Source organism: Echinops telfairi, unplaced genomic scaffold (assembly GCF_000313985.2).
Source record: "Echinops telfairi isolate 266 unplaced genomic scaffold, ASM31398v2 ScPeMD7_3;HRSCAF=10, whole genome shotgun sequence".
Taxonomy (NCBI): domain Eukaryota; kingdom Metazoa; phylum Chordata; class Mammalia; order Afrosoricida; family Tenrecidae; genus Echinops; species Echinops telfairi.
The window spans coordinates 6,590,158-6,605,098 of NW_022103899.1; the positions used below are offsets into that span (position 1 = coordinate 6,590,158).

At 42.7% G+C, this 14,941-nt stretch overlaps 1 pseudogene; it reads right to left on the reverse strand.

Moving 5' to 3' along the window:
* Positions 1-12,169: 12,169 nt before the first annotated feature.
* The window catches only part of LOC101646665, a 28,508-nt pseudogene continuing 25,736 nt past the window's right edge, over positions 12,170-14,941 (reverse strand).

Sequence of the window (14,941 nt, forward strand, 5' to 3'; positions counted from 1 at the left end):
ATTTACATATGTACATGTCTGTATTTAGGCTTGTATGTATGCCCTTTGCCTCCTACTTCTTTCCTCTATTTCTTTACACTTTCCTCCTGTCCCAAAACCATGTTCAGCCTTCATTCTGGCTTCGGTAGTTCCTTGTGGTTGCCTTGACCTTGGTCACTCCCTACCAGTCCTCCCATCTCCTCCCTACCATTGGTTTTGAACCATTTGTTGTTCCCTTGTCCCTAGGTTGTTTTGAGAATGATGAGGGCAATGAATGTACAAATATGCTTTACACAATTGACATATATATGGATTGTGATAAGAGTTGTATGAACTCTAATGAAATGATTTAAAAAAAAATAAAGGAAGCCAATAATAGTAGAAGACCCACCTGAAATCCAGTCAATAGTGGAAGCTCCACCATTAACAGGATGGAAACCTGGCCTTTCACTCTGCTGCATTCTTAGATCAGCTGGGGGCCCTTTGTGCTTTTGTTAGGCTGAATTGTCCAGAGAAACGGTGGAAGCAAAAACTGTATATCATGTATGTCTTCTCTGAGAAGGCAATTACATTTCTGTTGGTGGGTAACACAAGAGGAACAACCTCCCCTTGGGGAATAAAAGAACACTTTACAATACTTACATTGAACTCAAGGAGAGAATATGCCTGGTCCTATGCCCCTAACTGGACACTTTTAACCTAGGTTCAATCTAGCCCTTGGTGGCCCAGGCCGTGGCTATAGACTACTATGTCTTTAAACTCTCTTCTTTTAAGGGCTACAATACTCTTAATAGGCCACACTATAAGCGCTCAATGTGAAAACCCCATTAAGGGAACTGGGCTTTCTCTCAAACGTGCCTGTAGCCATTGTGATTAGGATGGAAGTTTCCTGGTGTGAGAAGAAGCGGTGACTGCTACATCAAAGCCAGAGCACTGGCAGTCAGTGGGCTTTGGTTCTGATCTCTTACCTGAAGGATACTCAAGGAAGGTGGCCTAGAAATACCATATATTTACTATTTTAATGCCCCCCCTTAGTTTATTATGATATGCATTAATCTGATAGGCATGGTTCTGCCTTTTTGAACGAATTACTGAAAGGTTTGCCCTATCACCAACCCCCAATGTTTATGAAAATAGTGTCCAGTCATTAAAGAGTTTAATCTGCACAAGTCAACAATTTATGTATTGTAGTTTGTAGCCAGCCTATACTTGTATACTTTCCTTTTCCCAAGAGTGTTTTAAATTCTATACCATTGGCTAAATTAATGACACTATCAATAGAATTACTCTATGCCCCATGGGGATGATTTATAATATTCTCTATCACAAAATGATAATGATGTCCCTAAAGTGAACCACACATATATATAAACCATAGATATATGAAAGATTTGGGGCTCACGCTTAATCTTACATCCAATTGAAGAAAAAAATGTTCTTGTTATATGGCCCTGCTTGATGCCAATCCTTATGAAGAAATCCCTGAAGATACAGATGCTATAAGAAAGTGTGACAAATAAACAAAACGGTGGCCAATGATCAGAAAGGATAGCATTTGGGATTTTAAAGGCTTGCCTTCAAAGAAGCAGCCATCTAAGTAAGGCGTCAACTAAGTCCACATGGGAGAAGCATGCTTGTCTGTGTGGTGCAAGGATTGTAAAGAATGAAATCCAAATCTGAAAGAGGAAATGGTGGCAGAGCTTAAACTGTGAACACCCTGTTTGCAGAAGGCTATCGAAGACAGTGGAAGCTCAAAATCCACGTGCAGGGTCCACACATGGATTAAGCCTCTGGTCAATCCCCTCAGCAAGCATTGGAAAGCTGATGATGGCAGATGGTCTTAGGTTAAAATATAATGTCTTTTCATTTGATCTCCCATTTGACCCATCTTAAAGTTGTTTTAGTTTAAAAAAAAAAAGAGTGAGGGGGAAATCCACGCGAATGAAGCCTCCAGGGAATCCCCTCCGACCACAGACCTCCATTGGATGAGAATATCCTTGCTAGCATGCAAAGCACATTGGAAAGTGGATTATTGCAGATGAAGTTAGCTTAAAATAGTCATTTGATCTCCTTTTTGATCCATTTAAAATGTGATCTAGTTTTTAATATTGTCCAGTTTCTTTTCAATTGAAGTTTTATTTGTCAATGTTATTGGGGTGGGTTTTTTGTTTGCTTGTTTTTGTTTTCTGGTATGTTTTTCTGCTTGTGAAATCCAGGATAGGTAAATCTACAGAGATCGGAACTGGATGAATGGTTTGGGGCGGGTATGGCAGGGGAGGTTCGGCAGAAATGGGAAGCTAATTACAATGAGTACAAGAAAGAACATTGATTGTGATGATCATTGTGCAACTCTTGTTAATATGCTTGATGAACATTGATTGTGATTATAATTGTGCAACTCTTGTATATATGCTTGATGAACTATTGAATTGTATGACATCTGAATTACATGCCAACCAAACTGTTTAAAAAATAAAATAAAGGAGCCTTGGTGGCCAATGCGGGGCACACGTTGGACTGCTTTCCACAAGGTTGATGTTTCAAACCTACCAGCTGCTCCATGGAAGAAAAAAGAGGTGATCTCCTCTTGTAAAGTTTCACACACCCAGAGACCCTATACAAGGCAAGAATTTTGTATCAAGAACGTGGCCCAACCCAGTTCAACTCAAGTTCATCGGTCAGATGCTAACTAGAGAGCCTCAGTCTCATGCAGTTGCCATCCATGAAGCAGGAAAATGAAGCGGGAAGCTGGGAAATCACAGGCCTTTGGGGGCAGAGTTGCATGGATCCAAGGTTCACAGAAACCTGGCAGGGCCCTGACAGTTTCCAGGACCACCTGGCCACTGACAGAGACATGAGACACAGTCACAGACAGACGTGAGACACAGGATCCCATCAAGCAGAAAGGCGAGGCACAAGAGAGAATTTCTCCATGGCCTTTCAACACACCTTTCAAGTGGTGTCATTAGGCTGTGACCCAATAGGTTGGACTCCAGCTCTAATTTCACACAAGTACAGCAAGTTGGTATACACATCTACCACAGTGCTTCACGCCAAAACCACCTCCTTAATAAATAAACTCACTCGTTCCAGTCGAGTTTTTTCTCTGACTTTGGTCTGAATTCTGCCCTTTGTCTGAATTCCTTGAACAGAGAGAGACGAAAACATTGAGCTGCCTCCTGGTAACACTTCTTATTGTGAATTGGATAAAGGTTTAGAGGACAGATCAGGTTTACGTTCAACAAGTTGTACACCGTTTGTTTCATCTCGCTGCAGTCCCTCCGTGTGCCATCCCCTCACGGCCGTGGAGTTAATGCGGACTGATAGAGAGAGCCTAGAGGACAGAGTAGAATTGCACCTGTGAGGTGCTGAGACTAACTGTTTACAGTAGAAAGCCTCATCTTCCTCCCCAGGAGCAGCTGGCGGGTTTGAACTGCTGACCTTGCAGATCACAGCACAACTGTAACCACTAAGCCACCAGAGCGCTTCCCATGTAAAGCAGAACCCCGTTACTCAACCACAACGGTACTCGACTTAATTGGATTTTGACACAAAATGTCGAGAACATTTTGCATTCAAATAAAACATTGCAATCTGACCCGACGCACGTGATTTTTATAAACAAAAGCAGTTCGTGTTTTAGTCACTTGGCGTTAGTTGGTGCTGTTAGCACACATTGTTTAAACCTTTTGCGGCTGTGTTCTGAGTGTTTTGCTATATTGTTCGTAGATTTTGTGGCTTTTTGTACTGTGTTTAGATAAAGAAAACATGGATACTAAGAAAGAGTTTTGAAAAGAATCATCTTGATAAGGAAGTGGTTAACTGTGTTATCGATATTGTTGATGATAACTTTGTAAACCCTTTTAGAAAACACTTAAGGAAACGCCAACAGCAGACCACATTCGACAGATATATTTGTTTTTTTAGGGAAAGCCAGCCAGGTCCTAGTGAAAAAGGCAAAGAGGGGAAAAAAACTCCTGAAAAGCAGCTACCAGTTGATTTGATGGAAGGGGACTCTCCTTCCAAACAATGACTCTCTCTCCATCCCTCCTGTCCACATCCGTGTCCACAAATCCAGATCCTCATCCGTCTCAAGGTACGGGCCATGCGGGCCATACTGCAGTTGTCAAAAACTTTTTTAATGTTGTGTTTCTTATTTAAATGATATTACTTAACTCTGTACTTATTTACTTTGACATTTCTGTGTAATGCAAGGTTAAGGTAAAAACTTGGTGGTTGAGAATGGATTAATCCATTTTCAGTTATTTCTTATGGGAAAAATTGATTCAGAACTCGACTGCATCGCATCTTGGAGCTCCTTCCAGAATGATTAGTGTCAAGGTCCGGGGTTCTACTGTACCATTAATTATCCCATTTCCTCCCTTTTTTCCATTCCTTCTTCCTTCCTAATCCTCTGCACTTGATTTGTTCTTGGTGAGCTGCTGCCCTTACTCCGTTGGAAGAATTATTTCCATGTGTCTTGATTTTCATCACTTTTATTTCCTCTGGAAAGAGAGAGACCATAGTTGCAACTATGGAGCCTATAGGACTCCCCTGACCACTCACCAAAATAGGATGTCAAACACTGTCTTTGTGTATCCCATTTCAGCCTGTTGTCCCCTGAAACAATGGTCCAGAACCCCTGGATCCAGCAATTCATTTCCTCTGGGTGTTCAGGTATGTGTACAATGTTTTCATAACTCTGCCTCCAGCTAGGTGTCATCAAATCAGTTCTGACTCTGAGTGACCCTATCTACAACAAAACAGAACACCGTCCAGTCCTGTGCCAGCCTTCCAATTGTTCGTACAGTTGAGCCCATTGTTGCAGCCACTGTGTCACCCTTTCTCCTGGAGAGTCTTCCTCTTTTTCAGTGCCCTTCTATTTAACCAAGCAAGATCTCATTTCCCAGGGACTGGTCTTTTCTGACAGCATGTCCAAAGCACCAAAGCCTGTGAAACGACGTCTCAGCATCCTTGCCGTTAAAGAGCATCCTGGAGAACAGTCTGGATGTACTTCTTTCAAGACAGGTTCTGTTAGCAGGCCATGCTGCTTTTGACATTCTTCACCAGCACCATAATTCAAATACATGAGTCATATCCATTGTCCCACTTTCACGTGCATGTGAGACAATTGAAAATTGTTTTTTCCGTCACATTAAATAAGTACACATACACAGATAACCTCTGTCCTTTATATTTGTGGGTCTACTCTCAGTCTTCCCCCCACACCTGTGTAGCCTTTACGCATATCCATGCATCTACTCATATACCACAGTGGTTGCAGGATTGCGTGTGTAACAATATTTACCACTGCTGCCTTTAACTCTGGCCAACTTTCCAGTGTATTTCCCATCTCCATCGCTTTTTTTCAATTTCCCTCTTAACATATCTTGCCTTTTCCCTCACCCAATTTCCCACCAGGAACCAACTTACTTCCTTAGGCCAATGATCTGGTTTCTAAATTTGCAAACTTCGGCTGGCATTTTCGATAGTTCTTATGCACATTACATTTCAAGAATATCAACTGTCTTTAGGAACCTATGTACTGGACCATGTTCTAGCATTCCCAGCTCACAGACCTAAAACCAACATCCTTCTTTCCCTCTTGGGAATCACTCCAGGCAGCTTTTCCTTTTAAATCTTCATAGCCCTTGGGCATGATGTTCTTCTCCAAGCCTGCCGTGCTCGGTAATCAGCGGGCAGCGAAAAAAAAGAAGGCGTGTGACAAGATGGATTGACACGGTGGCGGCTTCGATGGACTCAAACATAAGAACAGTTGGGAGGATGGCACAGGACCAGGCGGTGTTTCATTGCCCCTCAGGCAGCTACGAATTGGAACCGACTCTAGGGCAGCTAAGAGCAACAACAGCAGTTAGGTGTAATTGTATACCTCTTCAATCTTTCTTAAAGAAGCTGACCTTCAATAATACCGGAGAGTCCTCCCTCTGACAAGTCCTCCGAGAGAGGCTATTTTCAATGGGGTTTAGGTTTTTTATTTACTTTTCCAAGTCTATAATAAATGTTAAGATATCTAGTCCTACCCCTCTGAGGAAGGATATGACAGCTACTTGGATTTGCTCCAAGGTGTCTCTCTTGTTAAAAAGAAATTTTTTAATGAATATTTACTTATGAACAGGGCATTATTAAAAGTATTTGAGCAAACAGGAAACTAAATGTCTATCTTTACTTTTCAGTAAAATGGATTTCACTGAGTTTGTGATTTTTATTAGGTTTGCAGGTACTCACATGGAAAGATGACATGGTTCTAGAGTATGGTCTGACAATAGTGGATATTTTGCCCAACCTCTATTTCCTGCCAAAGCTGCAGGCTTGACTAGCAGTGGAGGCATCTTTCATTGCTGGGCGCCCCCAAATCAAGATTGTACAGTACCCAGATTTGAGCAGGAGGTCCAGAAAGTTAGTAATATGATCAATCATGTGTCAGCCAGAATGCTTCTTAGAAATGAGAATGCCAATGCATCGTCTCAGATACTTTGGACATGTCATCGGGAGAGACCAGTTTCTGGGAAAGGATATCATGCTTGGTAAACTAGAGGGTCAGGGAGAAGAGGAAGAGTCTCAATGAGCTGGACTCACACTTGGCTGCCTTGGCTGCCACAATGGCTCAAACCTGACAAGTGTGAGGATGGTGAAGGAGTGAGCAGTGGTTCCTCCTGATGAGAATAAGATTGCTATGAGTCAGAATCAGTTCAGCAGTCCCTAACAACAAGAACAACAAGAATCATGTGTCTCAAACTAAAAAAATATTTTTAATGGTAAAACTCTAGGACAAAGCTCCAAGAAGAAGGCATGGGTGAAGGCAGGGTGGAGAGATACATTCAGGGTTACTGCTGTGCTGCTTGGGATTGAAGTCCCAACTATGCTCCAGCCGTGAGTGGCTGGCCTGATCCGTCATGGTCAGGTTCAAGCTGTTACTTTACAATTCTGATTCTCCCATGGAAAAATAAGACAAGGATACTTAGAATATCCAAAGGTCAAGACATGTCAGATTCCAAAGGTGGTCTTCCCACTCACTTCCCAGGATTGAACCAAACTGGGGGGAAGAACTGGTGAATATTTAGAAAACCTGCAGTAGGGCGTCTCCAGGTAACAAGGGCAAGCATTTGAATATCACAATTAATTGTTATTTTGTTGGCTGATTGGTTAGATGGTTGCTTGGTTTATGACTTTCCCTCCTAGTATCAGGTGAGTACTCAAGTTACCTCGTCTGAGCAGCAAACTGCAGCGTCCTCAGTAAAGAGCTTTGGAATCCAAATGCCTTAGGTGAGCAGCTGTTTTGCATACAGCCACATGCTGACAGAGGAAGGTAAGTACAGGGACATGGTGGGTCAGGAACGGTTAAAAAGACAAAGCAAAACAGGAAACAACAACAACGAACAAACCTCTCCGCCTTCCAAGGCTAACAAAACTTTTTAAAAGAATTGTTTATTTCTAAATTCCAAGAATCTATACTCCCTCATCTCCTTTTGGCTTTCTGTCAAGGTGGGTTGCTTCAACATTTTATGTTGTAGATCCTTTCGTGAATCTTTTGTCTAGTTGGATTTATGATCTTCTTTCTAGGTCACGATTTCTGTGTGTCTTTTCAAGATCCCAGCCCCCACTCCTTGGCTGGCGGCCTTTTTGGATCTCTTAGGCCACACGTGACTGTTAACTGGCTGCTGACAGGGACCTCAGCTGCCCGACGACTGAGGCTTGTGCTGACGCTCATGCTCTGACTGCTGGTGCTGTATTCTCGTCACACAGTCTCCACATGGGACTTACAGGACCTTCTTTATGATCACTCGATCCTTTCTCCTTCTCGGTGTCTCTTTCAGATAGGACTCAGAATTTTCATTTTTCTCGAATCAATCTAAACTCATACATCTCTTCTGTATTCCGTCTGCTGCATTGATAGGCACCTGGCTACCGACGCAGTGCTAACTAATTACTGGCCCCATCTTGATTGACTCATGTGGCCAAAAAAAAAGCTTACATGCCAATGTATGGGCAGATCCAAGTGCTCCGTTCACTGAAAAATAAATAAGCCACCCAGGTGAGTGTGTTTTCTTTAAAATGCTTCTTTTCTCTCACTTCTCGGCAACGTGCACGCACCTAATCAGGCATTCTGGTTAAGGCACGTGTACTGTACTGGAGAGAGCCGTGCTACAAAGGACGTGTGACGTCAGCCCCAATTACACAATCCACAAGAGAGGCACCTGCAGGCCACTGTGAAAGGCGGAGGGTGAGAAGCAGTGCACGATTTATAATTACCATTATCTGTAGTTGCTCTGAGCCAGGGCCTGAGTTACAGCTGCGGACAACAAAGCAGGCATCTCTCGTCCTCCCTCTTCAAGTTCCTTGGTGGTGCTTGAAAAAATGCCCTTCCTTGTTCATGCCATCCCTGTAAACTCTGCGCACATGCCATAGCATGGCGGAATCGTGTGTTGACATATTGTGTCTGTATTTGGTATTGCCCTGAATCAGCAGTGTTCCCTTCCCCCTCTCTTAAACGGTTCGTTGGCCCTGACCTCGACCGCCTCCAAGGAGGGATTTGGCCAGCACATCCAGGGAGTCAAACCTCCGGGGATTCCCCTGGTGGCTTGGTGGGTTCTACCCTGAGGCACTAACTTCAAGGTCAGTAGTTGGAATCCATTTGCCTTTCTGTAGAAGGGAAAACGAGATTGTAAAGATATGCTCCTGTAAAGATTCAGACTCTCCCAAACCCTAAGAAGCAGTTCAGTTGGCCTCTGTCCCCCTAGGGTGGCTCTGGGTCAGAACGGACTCATTGGCAGTAGATTTGGTTGAAGGCTCGAGCAAAGAGGAAATTTAAAAGCAACAGGAAAACAATCCCTGGTTAGAAATAAGTGTGGTGAAATAGACAAGCAGACGGTGCTTCCGCCTAATCAAACAAACAACAGCAACCATGCACACACACACACACACACACACACACACACACACACATACATGTATACTTATTGCTTTAAAATCTACATATACACATATGCATATATGTCTATATATACGTACACACACGAGAGCCAGTAAAAGTATCGCTACAAAATCATATAAAACTTTATAAAACAAAAATACCAAAAAGTTAGCTGTTATATCTCAACCTATCCTCCCTCTGGGTCTACATCCATCTCCATCTCTCCTCCCCTCCCCTGGATGAGCCTCCTCTCTTCCATTTACATCATGTCAAAAGGGCAGTTTGGACATCTTCAAAGTACAGTAGAACCCAGGTACTCAATCATATCAGTACATAATCAGATTTTGACGCAAATGTCGAGAAAAGTTTACATCAGAGCTCGAACAAAACATCAGAATCCAACCCGACGCACGTGATTCTTATAAATAAAAGCAGCTCATGTTTCGGTCACTCAGCATGAGTTGGTGTTAGTATGCGTTGTTTAAACCTTTTGCAGCTGTGTTCCAAGTGTTTTGCTATAATTAGCTTATGTGGGTTTTTGTACTGTTTGTAAATAAAAAACATGGGTCCTAAGAAAGAGGTTTTTGAAAAGAATCATTGTGATAAGGAACTGATGAACCCTGTTAGAGATACTGTTGATAACTTAGTAAACCCTTTTAGAAAACAGTTAAGGAAGCGCCAACAGCAGACCACATTAGACAGATTTTTTTAAATAGAGAAAGCCAGCCAGACCCAATGATAAAAGGCAAAGAAGAGAAAAAACTCCTGAAAAGCAGCTACCGGTTGATTTGATCCCCTTCCACACAATGCCTCTCTCTCCATCCCTCCTCTCCACATCCGTGTCCACAGATCCAGACCCTCATCCGTCTCAAGGCATGCGCCATACGGTAGTTGTTAAAAGCTTTTTTAATGCTGTGTTTCTTATTTAAATTATATTGTTTATCTCTGAACTTATTTATTTGACGTTTCTGTGTAATGTTTTGTATAAAAAGGTGAGGTTTGGGTAAAAACTTGCTGGTTGAGAACGGATTAATCTGTTTTCAGTTTCTTTTTTTTAAATTATTTTATTGGGGGCTCGTACAATTCTCATCACAATCCATACATCCATTGTTTCAAGCACATATGCACATTTGTTGCCCTCATCATTCTCAAAACATTTGCCTCCCACTCTAGCCCCTAATATCAGTTGCTCATTTTCCGCCTCCCTCCCCCCCCCCCTCCCTCATGAACCCTTCATATTTCATAAATTATTATAGTTTTGTCATAAGTTACCCTGTCCGATGTTTCCCTCCTCCCTCTTCTCTGCTGTCCATCCCCCAGGGAGGAGACAATACTTAGATTCTTGTACTTGGTTCCCACTTTGTACCCCACATTCCCTTCACCCTCCAGGCATCGCCCCTCTCACCACTGGTCCTGAAGGAGTCATCTATACTGGATTCCCTGTGTTTCCAGTTGCTGTCTGTACCAATGTACATCCTCCGGTCCAGCCAGATTTGTAAGGTAGAATTTGGGATTGATTCGGAGCTCGACTGCATCGCATCTCAGTGCTCCTTCTAGAACAGATGAGTGGGGAAGTCCAGAGCTCTGCTGTACTCATACTGTGTTCGTTTGAAATGCTCAAGAAGTCTGAAAGAGCAAGATCAGCATGTAGGATGGCTGGGGTCAGTCTCCCAACAGAATTCTCTCCTAGACAGCCTGGAAGAATGGGGGGCACATTGTCCTGATGGGAAGCAGTTCCTTGATGCAACTTTTGTGGCCTTTTTAATAATTATTAATTAACCAATGTAGTTTTTGATGTTCTTAAAACTTCTGCACACACTGAAGCACGGCATGCATGGTTGGACAGGAGAACATTCAGCTGTTATAAAGGAAAAACCAAGACAAAGGTTTTCATACCAAGAAATGAGCTTTGGCGGGCACAGGGAACGGGCTGTGTGTGCGTGTGAAATATTGGCGGGTAGGCAGGTGTTAACATGGGTGAAAGAGAAGATCGTATTCTGTGAGGGAGCAGGCAGGCCAAGCTTTTGGGAGGGTTGATAAGAGGTTTGATGCATTGAGTACGAACTGATTATCTGACATGTCAACCCCATCTAATTCACAATAAGAAATTGAAAGCAAAACTGAACAATATCTTCATAAAAAGCCCCGATGTTGGTCCTTCAAGAAAAATCTATCAAAATTACCAGTTGGGATTGTCAAAGGGTATTTCCATACCCTTCTGGGCTGAGCTCTACCTTGAATTTAAACTGGCCCAGCGGATCCCTCAGACGTCACTGTGTAGGGAGGGCCTGTCATTTTAAGGAACCCCAATGAGACAATGATAACTACATTACTGAGAAAACCTGTCTGATGGCTTCCACTGATCACAGAGACCTTTAAATATGCTTTGTTTGTAATGAATCCATGAATATTTCAACAATGTAACTATACTTATTTATTCTAGTGTGTGCATCCATGTAAGGAGCCTTGGTTATGCATGAGGCCTCTAACCACAAGTCCAGCTGTTCAAAACCACCCACTCCCCCGAGGGAAAGAGGAGGCTCTACTCTGGTGAAGAGTTAGCGTCTCCGAAACTCACAGGGCCATTGTGCCCTGTCCTCCAAGGCTGCTGGGCGTCAGAAAGACTCAGTGGCAGTGAGATTGGTTTGATTTGGTGCACTCGTATATGGATTATATTATATATGTATGATGGGGCGTCAAAAAGCCCCTGAAAAAATTCCATGACCTTTTATTCCACTTTTCCACAAAAATTTGGAATCCCTCTTGTGGGTGTGTGTATTGAATGTATATGTAAATTTATATATTTTTTATTCTATGTATGTATACATTTTTTCTCCATGCTGAGAAGAGAAGTCAGAGGGGTGAAAGTGAGCCAATTTCAAGGAACATGAGATAGCAATAGACCCTTTCCTACAGTTTTATTACCAAAATTATGTATGTGAAAGTTTTATAGAGCAACTATGGTAATATTAGGAGGAGGAGTATTTGAGCAATTTTCTGAATAGCTCTGACTTTGCCTACATCTCTTCAATACTGAGGACACAAACCAAAACTTCCTCTGAACACATCCTCTGTAGTGGAAAATATTCATTTTTATATATTGTTCTAACATGAAGTAGGACCATTATAAATATTATGAAGTATATACCTGGAGCCCTTCCAGCTGAAACTTTGTGCTCTTTACATAATTTAGTCCCTTTGATTTCAAAGGGTCTCACTTTTTTGTTTGTTTGTTTCTTTGAAGCAATTACTGTTTTGTTAACTGACCAGATTACAAAAGTATTCGTGGCAGACACCGTAGTTCATCCTTCTAATAAGTCTGTTGATCTGGTCTTCCCTGTTGCCTGCATCTCCACCTTCTGTGAAATGGGTGGTCGTTTTCTGTATCTCACCTGATGGAGAAGATACTTCAAAGGGCCACAGGAAGTTACTTGCTTCTTTGAAGCATGTCCCAATAGTACAGATCTCATGCATCAGATCCTCCATGCAGACAATGCCATATTTACCAAGGGATTGTGCAATCAAATGTTATCTGTCAGGACAGTTCACTTATTGATTTTGTCAGAACCATGCATGTAGATAAGTTCATTCAGGGACTTCAGGTCTGGGTTCCCCCGTGCAATGTATGGTTCCACAATCACTCCACATGTTCATTGAAGCCTCTTTAAGCTTAACAAAGGTGCCGTTGAAGATCGGGGAAGGCAAAGAAGCTGCACCATTTTGAACCACACCATTGACACCTCTGATCCTGATTACAAATGGCAGCTTGGGCTCTCCAGGCACATAGAAGTTGCCCCCTTTTCTTGCCATCCGAGCCATTCGGATTTCCGTTCTGCACATCTGCCTGGATTCCTGGTGATCGTGCTTAGCTTTCTCAGAGATGTGCTTCCTCCTTGCCTTCTGAAGCTGCTTGTGGACAAACTTCTTTCTCAGGTGCTTGCTCTTTAATTCTGCGAAATTCCTTTACTTTTCTTTTCCTTAAGGGTCTCTGGAACAGCAGGGAACTTCTTTTTCTTCTCTACGACATCCTCCCTAGTTCCAGTCAGCTTAAAAGCAGAAGGGTCTCACTTTTATTAGCAGTGGATAATTCATTTTCAGAATGGCAGCATCCTTTTTCTTCATTCTCTTCCACTTTTCCCACGACTGTCAAGTGTTCTACCATGAACCTGACTCAAACCCGCACACATCGGACCCTGTGCCTCTCAATCACAGTAAGCAGTTGCAGACTGTTTGAGACGTAAGGGGAAACCAGTAAGTGCTTGAAAGAAACTCCAGACGATGCTGTGTTGAAAAGCACTCCACTACATTAATGTGCTCTAATACATGTCATAGTTTCCTCCGTCTATGTTAGATAACGTCTTTATTTATGTACAGCTGAACTTAAACAACCTTTCTTCTCAGACATGTCCTCTCCTGCCAGGACGAAGCCTAGCTTTCACACCTGCAATGACAAGGCAATTAATTATACCCACCTTACAGAGAGCCTTCTTCTTGCCGGTAGATAATTAATTCCTAGTGCTTTGTGATACGAGGTTCTTTTCCACTACTGGGAAACCCTTGACCAAAACTTCATCAAGAGCTGCCTAGCCCGTTACGCCTGGAGATACAGTAACTCTGCATCTATAGACTTACAAATCTATACTTCTTTGCAGTTACTCCTTCATTTACTATATGTCTAAATACTCAGGGTGTCTTTGTTTATGCCATTGTTGTTGCTAGAGTGCATGCTGTTGAGTCAATTCTGATGTTTCATGACCCCAGACGATGGAGTAAAACTGCTCTCGAACCGGCCAGGCAGTCAAGTTCCAGTGAGATGGCTCATCATATTTCCCATCTTTAGGAGCATACTTTGCCAGGTCTTTTCTTCTATGGAGCTGCTAGTGGTTTTGGACTACCCACTTTTCAGCAGCTGAGTGCTTAACCATCACACTACCCGGCTTCCTCAACAGTTATATAAAGATAATATTTAGCAGGCATTAAACCAATCTCTATTTTATTTCTCCTGAATATTGTATTCTATTGCTAACTTCTACCTTCAAGTCCGACCCCATGTGTACATCACCCAAAGATCCTAACACAGAAGACAATGTCAAATGTAAACGATCATTTTTAGAAAAGCCCATTGCTGTGGTATTTGAATGGTAGACAGAAGTATTCTACCATTCAAAGCTCTTCTGTCTATGAAAGAGGGAGTGCTGGTGGTACAGTGGTTACATGCTAACCCAAAAATGCCAGCAGTTTGGATCCATCAGCCACTACTAGTTCCAGAGAGAGATGTGTCTGCCGACTCCTGTAGAGATTTACAGGCATGGCAAACACATCGGTTAGTTCTACCATGTCCTACAAAGTCACCATGAGTCAGAACTGGCCGTCGATTTTGAGTTTTCTTCTATATAATTAGAGCTCGCCCAGGAGAAGTTGATCCTTGGTGTGTGTGTGTGTGTGTGTGTGTGTGTGTGTGTGTGTGTGTGTGTGTGTGTTATTTTAAAAAATCTTAAGTAGCAGTCCAATCAGACAAGAAGAGTCATGTGGCCCCTGTTTCGTTGGTGGGAAGTAAAATGGAGGCAGCATGGTTGGAGATAGCAGCAGTAAGTCCCCTTGTTTCTCCTTTCTGCATAGATACATATCTGTTTCCATGTATCCATATTACATGGGAAGGAGACAAAACAATTCTCCCTTCCCTCTTAAAACACCATGCTGGTAGGAATTGTAGGTTGGCTATCAGCATACTTCCCTGCACTTACTAAAGAAACTCTGTAAGTGGCCACTTACTATATGGCTCAGAGAAACAGCACAGCAGTGGTAGCAGGGATTGAGTAGGCAGCCAGCCTGAGGCAGCACTTCTGGCTCTGCACAGTGTGTGTGGCATAGAGGGAATTCAAATGTGCTCTAGCTTTAGGCTGCAAAGGTACTCAAAAGGTTAGTGAATGGTAGAGGCCAAGAATTGGGAGAATAGGACATTTTACATGAGGATTTGTGCACTGGAGAAGATTGCTCAAGATCATGCGCTACCTTCTGAGAGTAGGGCTT